Source organism: Zea mays, chromosome 3 (genome assembly GCF_902167145.1).
Source record: "Zea mays cultivar B73 chromosome 3, Zm-B73-REFERENCE-NAM-5.0, whole genome shotgun sequence".
Taxonomy (NCBI): domain Eukaryota; kingdom Viridiplantae; phylum Streptophyta; class Magnoliopsida; order Poales; family Poaceae; genus Zea; species Zea mays.
In genome coordinates this window covers 133,779,407-133,795,379 of record NC_050098.1, presented here as the reverse complement: position 1 = coordinate 133,795,379, position 15,973 = coordinate 133,779,407, and the positions used below count along the sequence as shown (strand labels likewise).

Sequence of the window (15,973 nt, the reverse complement as noted above, 5' to 3'; positions counted from 1 at the left end):
CATTGACCACTACCTAGGTGGTCCAGCAGGGCATCACTACGTAGCCTTTTACAAAGATTCCCCGAGGCTGTAGCCGCCCGTTAGGTTTCCTAAATGTACCACACTCCTCCCTAAGGGACAAATCAACCTTGGCAGAGCGAGCCGCATACACCGAGCCCCATTGACGGCACGACGGCTAAGCGAACTACCCCCCGGTTCCTCTAATTATTCAGCTAAGGGCGTCCCACTCCACCCTCATGGTTGCACTGTTTTCCCGGGCGGTCATCCGACGAACAGGTCCTTACGGAGAGGCACTCGAGAAACCGCTCGAGCCCCCTTGAAGGTCACAAGTATAGCATCATAATAAAAGAGGGGGAAAACAACGTATCATTGATAATTCTCATCATGTTCATTGATTAGAGTTGAGCAATAGCATAAAGCTAAGCAATAATAATCCAACCCAAATAGGTAAACAAGGACATGAATAACAAAAGCTAGTCGATCCTTAGGTATAACTGTGAAATGCGGGAGGTGAATTAAAGAATGTATAGGACAGAGATAGGTCAAGGGACACTTGCCTCCACCAACCGACTGCTGCTCAGGGGCTTCTCCTGCGAGTTCTTCGGGCTCCTCAACCGGATCGTTCTCTATGCGAGCGCAAACATACATACATCCACACATTTAATACAAAAGAACAGTACACCATACAATAGGATGCAATAAATAAACAGACGTTCCACGCGGGCTCGCAATTACGATTAAGAGAGAAAGAGGAAAAGACAGTCGAGAAACGATCCCGTTACATTATTATAAATTAAACAACTTGTTCGATTGAAGGGCATTAATGCGGACACTACGTTTAGCATAAAGTGAAGTCATGTTTCATGTCAAATAGTTGTAAGCGGTTGAAGATAAATTAAAAGGATTGTCGCGCGGCGAGACGCGCGACATAGCACTTTAAATTGAATTAAGGAAATCAACGACTCGTCGCGCGACCAAGCGCACAACGAGACACTTTGCATTAATTATAAAGAGACGTTAAGCTTCGCGCGACGAAACGCACGATGGCATACGTCAACTGAACTGAGTCTAAAGTGGAACGTCGCGTGACTAGACGTGCGACGTCACACATTAAACAATTCGAAATTAAAATGGATCGTTACGCGACGAAGCGCACGACACAACACATCAATAGGATCTGAAATTAGATAAATTCGTCGTGCGACGAAGCGCGTGACGCAGCATGCTAACTTACGGAGTTTGAAATTAACTACAAACCCAAAAATAATCACCGCGCGCGTGGGTTTTTGCACGCGGGAACGCGTTAGGGGGTAAACGAGGCCACACGAGTCGCGCCGGGGGCCGGGAGGCCACGCGCCGGGGGGCCGGGGAGGCCACGCCGGGGGCCGAGCCGCCACGCCGGGGGCAAGGCCGCCGCGCCGGGGGCGAGCAGGGGGCGGGCGAACCACGCCGGGGCCGGGGGGCACCGCCACGGGGAGGGGGTGTGATGGAACCTCCCAAGTCATTAGGCCCACCTACAGTTGTCCTTGTCCAACAGACATCAGACAACCCTGTAGATGTTCCTGAATCACTTGATAAGTTCGGTATCTTTTCTCTTACCTTTCCAGGAACGTTTCACCCGTCTTGCAGACATTACAGAACATCGGAGATAAAGGAAAGCGGAAGCGGTTACATAAACTTACATTTATTTAGAAAGTAAGATCAAGTTACTTATTACAGACCAGAGTTATAAAACGAGTGCTAAGTAGTATTATTACAATACCAAGGGAGGCAAAAACTCCTCCCGATAAGTTCTTACATAAAAGTTTCTTATGGAGGACCATGTCCTCCCGCAGCTTCACTCTTGTTTTTCTTCATTTGGAACCACCTTGGTACAAAAGCAACAAAAATTTGCTGCTTCCTCACCTAAAAACAACGAGGGAATAAACCCTGAGTATGGAATTACTCAGCAAGTCTTACCCGACTAAAGAAAAGACTCTCAAGGGTATGCTGGTTATAAGGGAGTCAAGGTAAGGTATCTCAACATCAAAGACTCTGTTTTGCATAAATGCTTACTAAGAGTGGATCCTTAAAAATCCAATTTTATTTTCCGGTTAGGTAGACTTACCTGCATCTAGAGTTCTTTCTACCCTAGTTCAAACACTTGTCCTACACTAGCCAGTTTCTTAACAAGTCCTTCATCTTTACTGGTTTTCTACGTATAGGGCAGTGACCAAGTCTTCATAACCGCGAAGGTACGGCGATCCGAATCGATTATACTCAGCCGAGGATCTCCAATCACACGACATATGTAGCACTTAAACCTTGCATATGTCAACCCGCCACCGGGGTTCTTAAGACCAGATCAGGTTCACGCAAACCGAGAGCACAGATACACCACCGTCCAGCCTCTTGCTATGGAGGGTACACGCTACTCCCGCCACCGCTCCACACCCATTTCGTGTTATCTTATTCTGGCCTTAGTCTGCCTGAGGCAAGGCTTACCCATGACGAGGCATGTGACCAGTTAAAGGGTCCTCGGTCAGCAAGCCTACATCGACACGGTCCTTAATCGACTCAGACGGAGACACTACACCGAGACTCACTTCTCGTGCAAGTCACCCGCCCAGTCTCAGCTTAATCATTAAACCCAAAAACTTGGTACCTGGCAGAGGTACATCTTTTCCGATGTTGAATCCATCACGGCCGTGATGGATTCACCATCATGTTTTATTTTCAAAAACATCCCAACCACTTTGCCAAACATCTTTTGTAAAACAAAACCTTTTGTTTTGCTAGAGCAATACTAAGCATAGTAAAAACCTTTTGTAAAACAGGGTATCAAGGAAGGTAATCAAGATCAAGGAAGGTAATACAGGAATTGTTTAGCAACCAACTCCTATTACTTAATGCAGCAATCAAGTGAGAAAGGTTTTAAAAACATCAAGGAAGGTGGCAAATGCACCGGGGCTTGCCTTCATTAGTAGGTGAGTCAGGCTCAGGCCCACAGATGTCAAAGTAGAGATAAGTCCCTGCCTGAGATTCCAAAGGTGGTGGTGTCTTCTCTTCGGTCACTTCAATCTCTTCTTCGTTTTCTAAATATAACCATATATGTATATATAAGAATGAATGCCATGTAATGCTCATGAGAGTGCAAAGATAATAAGAATTTATTATCTAAGGTCTTGAATACAATTTTCCTTCATGGAACTCCGAGAACTTAGGGTTTCCGGAGTCAGTAAAGGAGTTCACAAGGCAGGGGGGTTTTGGGTTCTAGTTATCAAACAAAGTCCAAATCAAACCAAATTCTACCCAAGGCTTCTAAATAATGTGTAGAGCTTGTATAAAAAGTTTGATCATTTTTGGACTTATTATCTATTTTCTAAAAATCCAGTACTAATGTTTTAAACTACTTTAAATGCCTTAAAATTCCTTATTTAATCTAAAAATCATGAAGCTATTTTTATTAAATACTATGGAAAATAAGAAGTCTAGGAAAATTGGTTTGACAATTTTAGGATTTTTCTACAATTTTCTATGGATTTCTAAAGTTCTACTGAAAAAAGAAAAGGAAAAAGATTGAATAGTGTTAGGCTGGTTTTAGCCCAGGCGGCCCAATCCAGAGGGGAAAACGCGCCCGCGCCCGCGCGCGCTGGCGACTTTACAAAAAAGGCCCCGGGTTCTTGGCTAACTGGAGACAAGTCCTTTCACTGTTTCACTGTGTCACTGACGGTTTACAAAGAGGACCTCCATCTTCTATTCCTTTGCACGGTGAAGTCCCCGACGGCGGTCCGCACGGGAAGCTTAACTCCGGCGAGCTAGACCGGCCGGAGGGGGCCAAGACCGGCGCTAGTCTTCGGTTTACCCCTGATTCTACCCAGAGAAGTATTTCCCCCAACTTAATTGCACGAATGGTGACCTATTCTATTCTGCCCACGAGAACAGCGAAGGTTATGAACATTTGATCGCGTTCCCGGTGATTGGTGATCTCTCAGTTCGAATTGGTGGCTCGGCAAGCATCACAGAGCTATGAGAGTGCTCAAACAAGGGAGAGAGAGGGATGAACTGACCGGATTGGGGCTGGCCACGGTGAGATTGGTTTCGGGGTGACGGAAACTTGATTTGGGGAAAGATCGAAATTCAAGCTCGCTGGTGCACGATTGCTAGCGATTCTCGGTGGCTGGGTGGGTAATGATGTTGTGAAGCTGGCCGCGGGCTCAATTTATAGTACTCGCAAGCAGTGGCTGGAAATTTCAACGGGGATTGCGCGGCGGTCGGAAGGACAGGGAGGTACTGCGCGCATAAATTCGTGTCTATCATCGTGGCGACCTCACCGGCGACGATGGGACGACCCCAGAGAGTCACGACGACACGGTGGAAAGGCAGAGCCACGCGGCACAAGGCCGAGAGGCGGTGCTTCACCGGCGAGCCAATCTGCCCCAGCCGCAAAGCAGAAGAGTGCGGCGGTGAGTCACCAGAGTGACCTCCAGCCGTCGAGCTACTACCGAGCAGACTTATATAGTTACTTACGACGTGAATCGCAACGGCGGCGGCGTGAATATTTGCGCAGAGAGGTCGCCAGCGGCGAGGATCTGACGCTGTCAGTCTGATCTTTATCGGGCTACTGTACCATCGAAGTGGGATTCAGTTGGCCTGACAGTTAGGGATGAAAACGGTCGAAAACGATCGAAAAAACACTGATATTGGTTTTGATTTCGTTTTATAACAACGGTACGAAAACGAAAACGAAAAGTTTAGGATCGGTATACGGTATCGAAATTACCGGTCATTCGAAAACGAAAAAATCGAAACGAAGATACGTCGAAAACGATCGACATATGAAACTTGAGTCGGTAACTAACAAAAACAAACAATAAACTGAATGCCTTAATTCAAACATTAATATATATTAAGTTTATAGCATCAACATAATTACATAGTGACATTATTTGAGTGAGAAATTATATCTACACTCATGTCACATACAAGCATACTAATTAACTGATAATTTATCCAGAAGTGAGCAGCAGTTCTAAGAGCAGCTAGTAGAGCCGGTGTTCCCAACAACAAGCACGCCGAACTACGGTCGGAGCTTTCATCTCTCCCTGTCATGGTCCTACTAGAAATATGGAATATAGATTAATGAGTAGATCGATAAAATAAAAAACATCAACTTCATTACCTTGTAGCCGCAGGAGCGAGGAGCTTGGAGCTAGCCGGACAGAGACACCAGCGCAGTCGCTTTCACCGCTTGCAACTTGCTTTGTTGATCAACGATGAGCCAGCAGTCCAGCACACACTAACACACGAGCGAGCGAGCAGCCTGCAGCCAGGAGACAGCCGCGAGCCCGCGGCGGCGCGACTGCCGACCACGTGACGCGACCCGCGACCACGAGAGGGAGTGACTGGGCTTGGCGTCTCCACGTATGGGTTGGCCGGTTGGGGACTTGGGGCGCTCCGGCGCTGGGCGACAGCCGTCAGCCGACAGGGCGAACGGCGAAGGCGGCTGGCGCTGGCGGGCGGCGGCCACGGGCAAGGGCAAGGCTAGCGTGGCATCTGGCAGGCGGCGGCCACGGGAATCGGGATAGGGTTTCCACTGGTGGGCCTTGCCGCCTTGGGCTCGGGCTGTGCTGACATTGGAGAACTGAAAGGCCCAAACCGAATAGCCTAAACGGTATGAAAAACGGGATTTTCCCGACCCAAAACGGTAACCGCAAAAACGAACAAAAAAACAGTCTGCTCGTTTTCGATACCGTTACCGAAGACAATCTACCCGTTTTCGTACCGAAACCGAAAAATAACCGAAGTATACGAAAACGATCCGAAAGAAACGGTAATCGGAACGGGACGGTACGGGATTTTCCCGTACCGTTTTCATCCCTACTGACAGTCAATATTTAGGCTTGATTTGCTCACAAATCCCTATGGTAACATACTCTATGCTCTGCAGCAAAGTTGGAGAGCTATATACCATCTATATTTTGACTATAGGGATTGAACTCATTTGATCACTAGATCAAGGTTAAATTCAAACCCAAAGATGGCTCTGTTACACTGAAATTCTGAATTTCAGAGTTCCATTAGCCTGACAGTCCAACTTTAGGCTTAATTATCTCCCAAATTCTCTTAACAACTATGCTTACACTCTTAAGCAAAGTTGTTCTCCTTTGTTTGGTCAACAAGTTTGATGTGGGAACCTAGGGCAACAACCCTATAGTTTGAAAGTTACAAAGCTCAAAAGTTGAGCCCTCAACTCTGAAATTCAGACTTAGAGTGAAGTCTCAATTGGGGTCCTTTTTGCAAATGAACCCAAAACTTAGGGTTTGGCTTGTAAATCTTCCCAAATGTGAACCATGTGACTTTATATGATTTAACATAGTAGTATTTGCACTTTAGTCCAAATGTGCACAATTTTTGCACAAAGGCCCCTAGGGTTTGGACTTAGGGTTTTCCAGGGTTCAAATGGGGATTTTTAGTACCTCAGGGGTATAAATGTGATTCAAGTTCATTTTGGGAACATTTTATGACTATTCCCCTAAAGCTTTTAGGTTTTCTCAATTTGGTTAGGTTTTACCCCCCTTTAATCCCTATTTAGGGTTAAGTCCCTATCCAGGGTTCTATTTGCAAAATGCTATAACAATACAACTTGTTTGAAATTTTTACCTAGTGAATGCACTCTAGGTGTGTCAAACATATGCAATGCCAATGTTTATGATGCCATGCTCAAGTTTTAGTTACAGTAACACCAGGGGTGTTACATCCTTCCCCCCATAAAAGAATCTCGTCCCGAGATTAAAAATCCTAGGGTGAGTAATGGAAAAGGAAATGTGTCACATTTTTATTTCCTTATTTCTGGTACAAGGCAGGGGTGGTGTGGGGTTCACTCTTTATTACAACAACTAAACACACTTTACAAATTACATGAGGCTAAAAAGCCCGGGAAATTCTTATCTAAAAAGTCTTGAGTTTCCCATGTAGCCTCACCTTCAGAATGTTGGTTCCACTGTATCTTGTAAAACTTGAGAGTTTTCCTCCGGGTAACCCTGTCCTTTTGATCCAAGACCCAAATGGGATGTTCGGAATATGTCAAGTCTGGTTCAAGGACAACATCTGTCACTTCAACGGTTCGATCTGGTACCCGAAGACATTTCTTCAATTGTGACACATGGAACACATTATGTACAGCAGACAAGGTTTTGGGGAGCTGAAGTCAATACGCCACTGGTCCACATTGCTCAAGTATAGGGAATGGGCCAATGTACCGGGGTGCAAGCTTTCCTTTAACCCCGAAACGTGATACGCCCTTCATTGGAGAAACTTTCAAGTAGACATAATCTCCTACTAGAAAGTATAAGGGTTGTCGTCGCTGGTCTGCATAACTCTTTTGACGGGTTTGAGCTTTCTTCAAATTATGTATTATTTTCTGAACTTTCTCTTCAGTTTCTTTTACCAGGTCAGGCCTGAAGAAGTACCTTTCACTTGGTTCAGACCAATTTAGCGGAGTTCGACATCGTCGTCCATATAAAGCTTCAAAGGGTGCCATCTTGATGCTTTCTTGATAGCTATTATTATATGAGAATTCCGCTAACAGTAAACATTCATCCCATTTCTGTGAGAAGTCCAGCACACATGCCCGTAGCATATCTTCAAGTATTTGATTAACCCTCTCAGTCTGCCCACTTGTTTGTGGATGATAGGCCGAACTGTGGAGCAATTTGGTACCCAGGGACTTATGAAGTTCTTCCCAGAATTTGGATACGAATTGAGGTCCACGATCCGACACTATAGTCTTCGGAACCCCGTGCAAACTGAGAATATGAGCAATATACAATTGGGCATAAATAGCAACTGGGTGCACTGTCTTGACGGGTAGAAAATGAGCAATTTTCATAAGCCGATCAACAATAACCCAGATAGAGTCATACCCCTTTGTGGTCTTGGGCAATCCCACAATAAAGTCCATACTTATGTCTTCCCATTTCCATGTTGGTATTGGTAGAGACTGTAATGGACCGACAACTTTCAAATGTATGGCCTTGACACGTCTGCAGGTGTCACATCTAGCCACATAGCGTGCAATCTCGATCTTCATTTTTGTCCACCAATAATGTTGCTTCAAGTCTTGGTACATCTTAGTGCTTCTGGGATGAATAGAATAGCGACTAAGATGTGCTTCATCAAGAATTTGCTGGCGGACCTCTTCATTCTTCGGCACCACTATGCGGTTATGAAACCATACAATGCCTTGATCATCTTCTTTGAAACATTTGGCTTTTCCAGCCCTTATCTTCTCACGAATGTGTTTCATACCCTCATTATCCCTTTGAGCATCAATTATCCTTTGCAAGAGGACTGACTCAAGCTTTAGCTGACTTAGGGTTCCTTGTTGGACCATTCCCAGGTTTAGCTTCTCCATCTCCTGACATAATGTATTGTCAGAGGTCTTCATCGTAAGACAGTGACAGGAAACCTTACGGCTAAGTGCATCTGCCACCACATTGGCCTTGCCTGGGTGATAATGAATTTCCAGTTCATAATCCTTAATAAGCTCAAGCCATCGCCTTTGTCTCATATTCAATTCTGACTGGGTGAAGATATACTTCAAGCTTTTATGATCTGTATAAACGTGACAGATATTACCCAGCAGATAATGACGCCAAATCTTCAGGGCATGAACCACATCAGCTAGCTCCAGATCATGAGTTGGGTAATGCTCCTCATGCCTGCGCAACTGCCTTGAAGCATACACAATTACTCGGCCTTCTTGCATTAATACACAGCCGAGACCACTGCTTGATGCATCACAATACACATCAAAGGGCTTAGTGATATCCGGTTGAGCCAATACCGGAGCAGTGGTTAATAATGTCTTCAATTGTTCAAAAGCTTCATTACACTTGGAAGACCAATTGAATTTAATATCATTCTTCAATAAACTTGTGATTGGCTTCACAAGCTTAGAAAAATCTGGTATAAATCGGCGGTAATATCCAGCCAGTCCAAGGAAACTTCGGACTTGGTGAACAGTGGTTGGGGGTTTCCACTCCAAAATGTCCTTGACTTTGCTGGGATCTACCGCAATCCCCCTGGCAGATAGAACATGTCCTAGAAACTGAATTTCCTCCAGCCAAAACGCGCATTTGCTGAACTTGGCATATAATTGATGTTCTCTCAAGCGCATTAACACGATCCGTAAATGTTGAGCATGCTCCTCTTCATTTTTGGAATATATTAGAATATCGTCAATGAAGACCACCACAAACTTGTCCAACTCGGGCATGAACACCGAGTTCATCAAATATGTGAAGTGGGCAGGAGCATTTGTTAATCCGAAAGACATTACCAGGTATTCAAATAACCCATACCGCGTAGTGAATGCGGTCTTTGGTATATCCTCGGGCCGAATACGGATCTGATGATAGCCTGATCTAAGATCAATCTTAGAGAACACCCTCGCCCGGTCAGTTGATCAAATAAAATGTCAATCCTCGGAAGAGGGTACCTGTTCTTGATAGTGACCTCATTCAGGGGTCGATAATCCACACACATCCGTAAAGTTTGGTCCTTCTTCTTGACGAATATGGCTGGACAACCCCATGGCGACGAGCTTGGCCGGATGAATCCTTTCTCAAGTAGATCTTGTAATTGAATCTTCAATTCTGCCAACTCATTCGGAGGCATACGGTACGATCTTCGAGAAATGGGAGCCGTACCGGGCTTCAACTCAATTACAAACTCTACATCCCTTTCAGGTGGCAACCCAGGCAAATCCTCTGGAAAGACATCGGGAAACTCGCATACTACCGAAATATCCTTGAATTCTGGTATAATGGCTTCATAAACTCTGCCAGTAGCTTTGGTTGGAATGGGGATAGACAAGAGAATTTCTTCTTGATTATGACTCAACCTGATGGTTCTCTGATCAGTGTTGAGAGTTGCTTTATGCTTGGCCAACCAATTCATACCCAAAATGACATCTTTGTCTTGGCCTTTCAGAACGATCATATTAGTAGGAAAGTCCCGTCCGGCCAATGTTACGGGCACTTGATAGGCCACTTCTCTAGTAAAGATTTGTCCCCCAGGTGAGTGAATTTTAAACCCTTCTTTTGATTCATGGCATGAAATGCGATGTTGCTCCACAAATTTCTTGCTGATAAATGTATGCGAAGCACCAGAATCAAAGAGAATAACTGCGGAATGATTGGCCACGAGGAACGTACCCATCATTACCGGCTCTCCGTCCGGTGTAGTGGCCACTTGCGTATAATATATGTGTCCCGTCTTCTTGGTATTTTTGCCCATAGTATTTCCCTTGACTTGAGATGAATTCCCAGATCCTTGCTGATTATTTGACTGGTTCTGCTTTGGATAGGGGCAATCCTTGATGAAATGCCCAGATTTGCCACAATTGAAACATCCAGTCGACGAGCTGGGCAGAGCAGGGAATCGAGTGCCTGGGGCACCCGGCTGACATGGGGCAGTGGGGGCATTATTGGGACGAATAAATATTGGTTGCTTAAAAGGGAAGGAGGGTGGACGAGAGCGATTTTGGTTGGAAGGCCGGAGAACAAACCGTTGCCTTTTCACCAGGCCCTGACTAGGCCTGTCACCTATAAATCCCTTGGATTTTCCGACACCTGCATACTTCGCTTCAACTGCCAATGCTGTACTGATAGCCCTTCCATAAGTAAGATCTATGCAGGTTGCCATCTTTCTTTGCAGTCGATCATTTAAACCTCTCATAAAACAATTCTTCTTCTTCAGATCGGTGTTCACTTGATCGATTGCATATTGCGACAAATGATTGAACTTATTGAGATACTGATTAACAGTATCCCCTCCTTGCTTCAGCTTCATAAATTCTTCTTGCTTCATGTGAAGGACACCTTCTGGTATATAATGTTCGTGGAAGGCCACCTTAAATTCTTCCCATGTTATCTGATGATTGGCCGGTTGAACGGCCACGAAATTTCCCCACCAGGTGCTGGCAGGGCCGCGCAGTTGCTGGGTTGCGAATAAAGGCTTCTGGGTTTCAGAACAGCGCAGAAGTCCGAATTTTTGCTCAATAACCCGAATCCATTCGTCGGCTTCTAACGGGTCTTCGGCTTTGACAAACAGCGGTGGACATGTCTCTGAGAAGTCCAAGTAAGAGGTTTCACGGGGGCCCTGTTGATAACCCCGCCCGCCTTGTTGCTGAAACTGTTGACCCGCCATCTCTCTCAGAAAACGGGTATTATCCGCGGTTGCATTTACCAAGGCGGCAATCGCCTCAGCCAGTGTGGGAGGGACAGGAGGTGGATTTGGGGTAGACTCCCTCCCATTGGAGGTTCCAGCTGCATCCTGTGATCGGGTCTTGGATGGCATCTGTGGCAGCAAACATTTGGAAACAAATATAATATGCCAAAGACAAAACCATCCAATTTACATTACCAAAAAGAGTAATGTTACAGACTCGATTTTTTTACAACAGGATACATTACCCAATATATACTACCTATTATACAATAGTACAACCTATTACATAATACACTACTTCTATTTCTACTACTACACCACTATTCCTGCTTCTGGTTGCTCCTGGCAGCCTCGTCATCGGGTGTGGGAGACCATTCATCGACCAGCCTCATAGAAGGAGGGGGCTTAAAAAGGTCTAGCTCACCACCAAGCGCTTCTCCCGCAACGTGCGAGGGTCTAGCTTCCGACCCGACAGGATCCGTAGGTGCACTGGGATGTAGTTGCGAATACAGTACATGGACTTCCTCATGTAGGGTATTGCAATACGCCTGCAGGTTGTCAATGGCAGATCTAAGTTCTTCAACTCGGGCTCGAGCCTTTGCTTCCTTAGCCCAAGCCACTGAACGAGACTGCACCGCCCAGTCAAGCGCTAAGTCTCGATCAGCAAGCTGATCCTGCAGACGGCGGATGTGACTTCTTAATTCATTTATTCTGTCGCCATCCGCGACCCATATGTTCGTCCTACGTTGAAGCTCCGCTTGAAGCTGATTTACTCGGGCTTCAAGATCCCCAATCGGGTCGTTGCTTCCGCTACTACTATCCTCATCCCGTGGGGCAAGTTGATGACGAGGTACTCCAATTGGGCCAGTTGACTTGCGCGTGGTCTTCCTCGTGCGCGGCGACATTTCTCTAGGGGGAAAATTTTATTAGTATGGTTCTTAGCATGATGCATGTACAATTACAGAACCAACCTTAGTTGATTCATACCTTCTATACATTGCACTCCTCCTATCTGGTCTTTCATATAGATTCTTCAGATATGAGGGATAAGAATGAAAGAAATCCTTCTATGTAAGTTTTTTAGAAAATCGTTTTGAAGATGCCTCATAATATCTACAGAGAAGAGCTTCGCTCCGATACCAACTGTGACGGAACCTCCCAAGTCATTAGGCCCACCTACAGTTGTCCTTGTCCAACAGACATCAGACAACCCTATAGATATTCCTGAATCACTTGATAAGTTCGGTATCTTTTCTCTTACCTTTCTAGGAACGTTTCACCCATCTTGCAGACATTACAGAACATCGGAGATAAAGGAATGCGGAAGCGGTTACATAAACTTACATTTATTTAGAAAGTAAGATCAAGTTACTTATTATAGACCAGAGTTATAAAACGAGTGTTGAGTAGTATTATTACAATACCAAGGGAGGCAAAAACTCCTCCCGATAAGTTCTTACATAAAAGTTTCTTATGGAGGACCATGTCCTCCCGCAGCTTCACTCTTGTTTTTCTTCATTTGGAACCACCTTGGTACAAAAGCAACAAAAATTTGCTGCTTCCTCACCTAAAAACAACGAGGGAATAAACCTTGAGTATGGAATTACTCAGCAAGTCTTACCCGACTAAAGAAAAGACTCTCAAGGGTATGCTGGTTATAAGGGAGTCAAGGTAAGGTATCTCAAGATCAAAGACTCTGCTTTGCATAAATGCTTACTAAGAGTGGATCCTTAAAAATCCAATTTTATTTTCCGGTTAGGTAGACTTACCTGCATCTAGAGTTCTTTCTACCCTAGTTCAAACACTTGTCCTACACTAGCCAGTTTCTTAACAAGTCCTTCATCTTTACTGGTTTTCTACGTATAGGGCAGTGACCAAGTCTTCATAACCGCGAAGGTACGGCGATCCGAATCGATTATACTCAGCTGAGGATCTCCAATCACACGACATATGTAGCACTTAAACCTTGCATATGTCAACCCGCCACCGGGGTTCTTAAGACCAGATCAGGTTCACGCAAACCGAGAGCACAAATACACCACCGTCCAGCCTCTTGCTATGGAGGGTACACGCTACTCCCGCCACCGCTCCACGCCCATTTCGTGTTATCTTATTCTGGCCTTAGTCTGCCCGAGGCAAGGCTTACCCATGACGAGGCATGTGACCAGTTAAAGGGTCCTCGGTCAGCAAGCCTACATCGACACGGTCCTTACTCGACTTAGACGGAGACACTACACCGAGACTCACTTCTCGTGCAAGTCACCCGCCCGGTCTCAGCTTAATCATTAAACCCAAAAACTTGGTACCTGGCAGAGGTACATCTTTTCCGATGTTGAATCCATCACGGCCGTGATGGATTCACCATCAAGTTTTATTTTCAAAAACATCCCACCCACTTTGCCAAACATCTTTTGTAAAACAAAACCTTTTGTTTTGCTAGAGCAATACTAAGCATAGTAAAAACCTTTTGTAAAACAGGGTATCAAGGAAGGTAATCAAGATCAAGGAAGGTAATGCAGGAATTGTTTAGCAACCAACTCCTATTACTTAATGCAGCAATCAAGTGAGAAAGGTTTTAAAAACATCAAGGAAGGTGGCAAATGCACCAGGGCTTGCCTTCGTTAGTAGGTGAGTCAGGCTCAGGCCCACAGATGTCAAAGTAGAGATAAGTCCCTGCCTGAGATTCCAAAGGTGGTGGTGTCTTCTCTTCGGTCACTTCAATCTCTTCTTCGTTTTCTAAATATAACCATATAGGTATATATAAGAATGAATGCCATGTAATGCTCATGAGAGTGCAAAGATAATAAGAATTTATTATCTAAGGTCTTGAATACAATTTTCCTTCACGGAACTTCGAGAACTTAGGGTTTCCGGAGTTAGTAAAGGAGTTCACAAGGCAGGGGGGTTTTGGGTTCTAGTTATCAAACAAAGTCCAAATCAAACCAAATTCTACCCAAGGCTTCTAAATAATGTGTAGAGCTTGTATAAAAAGTTTGATCATTTTTGGACTTATTATATATTTTCTAAAAATCCAGAACTAATGTTTTAAACTACTTTAAATGCCTTAAAATTCCTTATTTAATCTAAAAATCATGAAGCTATTTTTATTAAATACTATGGAAAATAAGAAGTCTAGGAAAATTGGTTTGACAATTTTAGGATTTTTCTACAATTTTCTATGGATTTCTAAATTTCTACTGAAAAAAGAAAAGGAAAAAGATTGAATAGTGTTGGGCTGGTTTTAGCCCAGGCGGCCCAATCCAGAGGGGAAAACGCGCGCGCGCCCGCGCGCGCTGGCGACTTTACAAAAAAGGCCCCGGGTTCTTGGCTAACTGGAGACAAGTCCTTTCACTGTTTCACTGTGTCACTGACGGTTTACAAAGAGAACCTCCATCTTCTATTCCTTTGCACGGTGAAGTCCCCGACGGCGGTCCGCACGGGAAGCTTAACTCCGGCGAGCTAGACAGGCCGGAGGGGGCCAAGACCGGCGCTAGTCTTCGGTTTACCCCTGATTCTACCCCAGAGAAGTATTTCCCCTAACTTAATTGCACGAATGGTGACCTATTCTATTCTGCCCACGAGAACAGCGAAGGTTATGAACATTTGATCGCGTTCCCGGTGATTAGTGATCTCTCAGTTCGAATTGGTGGCTCGACAAGCATCACAGAGCTATGAGAGTGCTCAAAGAAGGGAGAGAGAGAGAGGGATGAACTGACCGGATTGGGGCTGGCTGCAGTGAGATTGGTTTCGGGGTGACGGAAACTTGATTTGGGGAAAGATCGAAATTCAAGCTCGCTGGTGCACGATTGCTAGCGATTCTCGGTGGCTGGGTGGGTAATGATGTTGTGAAGCTGGCCGCAGGCTCAATTTATAGTACTCGCAAGCGGTGGCTAGAAATTTCAACGGGGATTGCGCGTCGGTCGGAAGGACAGGGAGGTACTGCGCGCATAAATTCGTGTCTATCGTCGTGGCGACCTCACCGGCGACGATGGGACGACCCCAGAGAGTCACTGCGACGCGGTGGAAAGGCAGAGCCACGCGGCACAAGGCCGAGAGGCGGTGCTTCACCAGCGAGCCAATCTGCCCCAGCCGCAAAGCAGAAGAGTGCGACGGTGAGTCACCGGAGTGACCTCTAGCCGTCGAGCTACTACCGGGCAGACTTATCTAGTTACTGACGACGTGAATTGCAACGGCGGCGGCGTGAATCTTTGCGCAGAGAGGTCGCCGGCGGCGAGGATCTGACGTTGGCAGTCTGATCTTTATCGGGCTACTGTACCATCGAAGTGGGATTCAGTTGGCCTGACAGTCAATATTTAGGCTTGATTTGCTCACAAATCCCTATGGTAACATACTCTATGCTCTACAGCAAAGTTGGAGAGCTATATACCATCTATATTTTGACTATAGGGATTGAACTCATTTGATCACTAGATCAAGGTTAAATTCAAACCCAAAGATGGCTCTGTTACACTGAAATTCTGAATTTCAGAGTTCCATTAGCCTGACAGTCCAACTTTAGGCTTAATTATCTCCCAAATTCTCTTAACAAATATGCTTACACTCTCAAGCAAAGTTGTTCTCCTTTGTTTGGTCAACAAGTTTGATGTGGGAACCTAGGGCAACAACCCTATAGTTTGAAAGTTACAAAGCTCAAAAGTTGAGCCCTCAACTCTGAAATTCAGACTTAGAGTGAAGTCTCAATTGGGGTCCTTTTTGCAAATGAACCCAAAACTTAGGGTTTGGCTTGTAAATCTTCCCA

The 15,973-nt window shown here is 45.2% G+C and overlaps 1 long non-coding RNA gene across 1 annotated transcript; it reads right to left on the bottom strand.

The window, feature by feature from the left end:
* Positions 1-4,869: 4,869 nt before the first annotated feature.
* Positions 4,870-5,643, bottom strand: LOC100274942 (uncharacterized). Its single transcript, NR_156710.1, has 2 exons — positions 5,162-5,643; positions 4,870-5,095 (listed from the first exon to the last, which is right to left on the bottom strand). It is a non-coding gene; the product is annotated as an uncharacterized lncRNA (long non-coding RNA).
* Positions 5,644-15,973: the final 10,330 nt, after the last annotated feature.